The sequence below is a fragment of the Semicossyphus pulcher genome, unplaced genomic scaffold, assembly GCF_022749685.1.
Source record: "Semicossyphus pulcher isolate SPU_LCO1_2020_fin unplaced genomic scaffold, fSemPul1.0.p SCAF_21, whole genome shotgun sequence".
NCBI lineage: Eukaryota > Metazoa > Chordata > Actinopteri > Labriformes > Labridae > Semicossyphus > Semicossyphus pulcher.
In genome coordinates, this window is record NW_027211695.1 from 20953766 (window position 1) to 20958117 (window position 4352).

The 4352-nt window shown below is 49.9% G+C and overlaps 1 pseudogene; it reads right to left on the reverse strand.

The window, feature by feature from the left end:
• Positions 1 to 566: 566 nt before the first annotated feature.
• LOC138600452 (probable serine/threonine-protein kinase clkA) lies at positions 567 to 3934 on the reverse strand (annotated as a pseudogene).
• Positions 3935 to 4352: the final 418 nt, after the last annotated feature.

The window sequence follows — 4352 nt, forward strand, 5'->3', positions numbered from 1 at the left end:
GAGCCACTGTTGTTGTTGTTGATTGAGTTGCCGTTGTTGTTGGAGCAGCTGTGGTGGTTGTTGGAGCAGCTGTTGTTGTTGTTGGAGCGGCTGTTGTGGTAGTTGGATTAGCTGTTGTTGTTGTTGAAGCAGCTGTTGTTGTTGGAGTGGCCGTTGTTGTTGGAGCAGCTGTTGTGGTTGTTGGAGCAGCCGTGGTTATTGTTGGAGCAACTGTTGTTGTTGTTGGAGTGGCCGATGTTGTTGGAGCAACTGTTGTTATCAATGGAGCAGCCGTTGTTGTTGTTGGAGCAGCTGTTGTGGTGGTTGGATTGACTGTTGTGGTCGTTGGAGCCACTGTTCTGGTAGTTGGAGCCACTGTTGTTGTTGTTGGTGTGGCGGTTGTTGTTGGAGCAGCTGTTGTTGTTGTTGTTGAAGCGGCTGTTGTGGTAGTTGGAGCCACTGTTGTTGTTGTTGGAGTTGCCGTTGTTGTTGGAGAAGCTGTGGTGGTTGTTGGAGCCACTGTTGTTGTTGTTGGAGCAACTGTGGTTGTCGTTGGAGTGGCTGTTGTGGTAGGTGGAGCCACTGTTGTTGTTGTTGGAGCAGCTGTTGTGGTCGTTGGAGCCACTGTTGTTCTTCTTGGAGCAACTGTTGTTGTTGGAGCAGCTGTTGTGGTAGTTGGATTGGCTGTTGTGGTCGTTGGAGCCACTGTTCTGGTTGTTGGAGCCACTGTTGTTGTTGTTGGAGTGGCGGTTGTTGTTGGAGCAGCTGTTGTTGTTGTTGTTGAAGCGGCTGTTGTGGTAGTTGGAGCCACTGTTGTTGTTGTTGGAGTTGCCGTTGTTGTTGGAGAAGCCGTGGTGGTTGTTGGAGCCACTGTTGTTGTTGTTGTTGGAGTGGCCGTTGTTGTTGGAGCAGCTGTTATTATTGTTGGAGCAGCCGTTGTTGTTGTTGGAGCGGCTGTTAGCGTAGTTGGAGCAGCTGTTGTTGTTGTTGGAGCAACTGTGGTTGTCGTTGGAGTGGCTGTTGTGGTAGGTGGAGCCACTGTTGTTGTTGTTGGAGCAGCTGTTGTGGACATTGGAGCCACTGTTGTTGTTCTTGGAGCAACTGTTGTTGTTGGAGCAGCTGTTGTGGTAGTTGGATTGGCTGTTGTGGTAGTTGGAATGACTCTTGTGGTAGTTGGAGCCACTGTTGTTGTTGTTGGAGTGGCGGTTGTTGTTGGAGCAGCTGTTGTTGTTGTTGAAGCAGCTGTTGTGGTAGTTGGAGCCACTGTTGTTGTTGATGGAGTTGCCGTTGTTGTTGGAGCAGCTGTTGTTGTTGGAGCGGCTGTTGTGGTAGTTGGATTAGCTGTCGTTGTTCTTGGAGTGGCGGTTGTGGTCGTTGGAGCCACTGTTGTTGTTCTTGGAGCAACTGTTGTTGTTGGAGCAGCTGTTGTGGTAGTTGGATTGGCTGTTGTGGTAGTTGGAATGGCTGTTGTGGTAGTTGGAGCCACTGTTGTGGTTCTTGGAGTGGCGGTTGTTGTTGGAGCAGCTGCTGTTGTTGTTGAAGTAGCTGTTGTGGTATTTGGAGCCACTGTTGTTGTTGATGGAGTTGCCGTTGTTGTTGGAGCATCTGTGGTTGTTGTTGGAGCAGCTGTTGTTGTTGTTGGAGCGGCTGTTGTGGTAGTTGGATTAGCTGTTGTTGTTGTTGACGCAGCTGTTGTTGTTGTTGGAGCAGCTGTTGTGGTAGTTGGATTAGCTGTTGTTGTTGTTGTTAAAGCCACTGTTGTTGTTGTTGTTGTTGGAGTGGCCGTTGTTGTTGGAGCAGCTGTTGTGGTTGTTGGAGCAGCCGTGGTTGTTGTTGGAGCAACTGTTGTTGTTGTTGGAGTGGCCGTTGTTGTTGGAGCAGCTGTTGTTGTTGTTGGAGCAGTCGTTGTTGTTGTTGGAGCAGCTGTCGTGTGAGTTGGACTGGCGGTTGTTGTTGGAGCAGCCGTTGTTGTTGTTGGAGCAGCTGTTGTGGGAGTTGGACTGGCGGTTGTTGTTGGAGCAGTTGTTGATGTTGTTGGAGCAGCTGTTGTGGTGGTTGGATTGACTGTTGTGGTCGTTGGAGCCACTGTTCTGGTAGTTGGAGCCACTGTTGTTGTTGTTGAAGTGGCGGTTGTTGTTGGAGCAGCTGTTGTGGTTGTTGAAGCGGCTGTTGTGGTAGTTGGAGCCACTGTTGTTGTTGTTGGAGTGGCCATTGTTGTTGGAGCAGCTGTTATTATTGTTGGAGCAGCCGTTGTTGTTGTTGGAGCGGCTGTTAGCGTAGTTGGAGCAGCTGTTGTTCTTGTTGGAGCAACTGTGGTTGTCGTTGGAGTGGCTGTTGTGGTAGGTGGAGCCACTGTTGTTGTTGTTGGAGCAAATGTTGTGGTCGTTGGAGCCACTGTTGTTGTTGTTGACGCAGCTGTTGTTGTTGTTGGAGCAGCTGTTGTGGTAGTTGGATTAGCTGTTGTTGTTGTTGTTAAAGCCACTGTTGTTGTTGTTGTTGTTGGAGTGGCCGTTGTTGTTGGAGCAGCTGTTGTGGTTGTTGGAGCAGCCGTGGTTGTTGTTGGAGCAACTGTTGTTGTTGTTGGAGTGGCCGTTGTTGTTGGAGCAGCTGTTGTTGTTGTTGGAGCAGTCGTTGTTGTTGTTGGAGCAGCTGTCATGGGAGTTGGACTGGCGGTTGTTGTTGGAGCAGCCGTTGTTGTTGTTGGAGCAGCTGTTGTGGGAGTTGGACTGGCGGTTGTTGTTGGAGCAGTTGTTGATGTTGTTGTAGCAGCTATTGTGGTGGTTGGATTGACTTTTGTGGTCGTTGGAGCCAATGTTCTGGTAGTTGGAGCCACTGTTGTTGTTGTTGGAGTGGCGGTTGTTGTTGGAGCAGCTGTTGTGGTTGTTGGAGCAGCCGTGGTTGTTGTTGGAGCAACTGTTGTTGTTGTTGGTGTGGCCGTTGTTGTTGGAGCAGCTGTTGTTGTTGTTGGAGCAGTCGTTGTTGTTGTTGGAGCAGCTGTCGTGGGAGTTGGACTGGCGGTCGTTGTTGGAGCAGTTGTTGATGTTGTTGGAGTGGCCGTTGTTGTTGGAGAAGCTGTTGTTATCGATGGAGCAGCCGTTGTTGTAGTTGGAATGGCTGTTGTGGTAGTTGGAGCCACTCTTGTTGTTGTTGGAGTGGCGGATGTTGTTTGAGCAGCCGTGGTTGTTGTTGGAGCGGCTGTTGTGGTAGTTGGGCCAGCCGTTGTTGTTGTTGGAGCAACTGTTGTTGTTGTTGGAGTGGCCGTTGTTGTTGTTGGAGCAGCTGTTGTGGGAGTTGGACTGGCGGTTGTTGTTGGAGCAGTTGTTGATGTTGTTGGAGTGGCCGTTGTTGTTGGAGCAGCTGTTGTTGTTGTTGGAGCAGCCGTTGTTGTTGATGGAGCAGCTGTTGTGGGAGTTGGACTGGCGGTTGTTGTTGGAGCAGTTGTTGATGTTGTTGGAGTGGCCGTTGTTGTTGGAGCAGCTGTTGTTATCGATGGAGCAGCCGTTGTTGTAGTTGGAATGGCTGTTGTGGTAGTTGGAGCCACTGTTGTTGTTGTTGGAGTGGCGGTTGTTGTTTGAGCAGCCGCGGTTGTTGTTGGAGCGGCTGTTGTGGTAGTTGGGCCAGCCGTTGTTGTTGTTGGAGCAACTGTTGTTGTTGTTGGAGTGGCCGTTGATGTTGGAGCAGCTGTTGTGGTTGTTGGAGCAACTGTTGTTATTGTTGGAGCAACTGTTGTTGTTGTTGGAGCGGCTGTTGTTGTTGTTGGAGCAACTGTTGTTGTTGTTGGCGCGGCTGTTGTTATTGGGGAGGCTGTTGTTATTGCTAGAGCAGCTGTTATTGGAGCAGCTGTAGTTGTTGGAGTGGCTGTTGTTGGAGCAACTGAGGTTGTTGTTGGGGTGGCTGTTGCTGGAGCAAATGTTGTTGTTGTTGGAGCGGCTGTTGCGGTAGTTGGAGCAGCCATTGTTGTTGTTGAAGCTACTGTTGTTGTTGTTGGAGTGGCCGTTGTTGTTGTTGGAGCAGCTGTTGTGGTGGTTGGAGAAACTGTTGTTGTTGTTGGAGCAGCTGTTGTGGTCGTTGGAGCCACTGTTGTTGTTATTGGAGCAACTGTTGTTGTTCTTGGAGCAACTGTTGTTGTTGGAGCAGCTGTTGTGGTAGTTGGATTGGCTGTTGTGGTAGTTGGAATGGCTGTTGTAGTAGTTGGAGCCACTGTTGTTGTTGTTGGAGTGGTGGTTGTTGTTGGAGCAGCTGTTGTTGTTGTTGAAGCTGCTGTTGTGGTAGTTGGAGCCACTGTTGTTGTTGATTGAGTTGCCGTTGTTGTTTGAGCAGCTGTGGTGGTTGTTGGAGCAGCTGTTGTTGTTGTTGGAGCGGCTGTTGTGGTA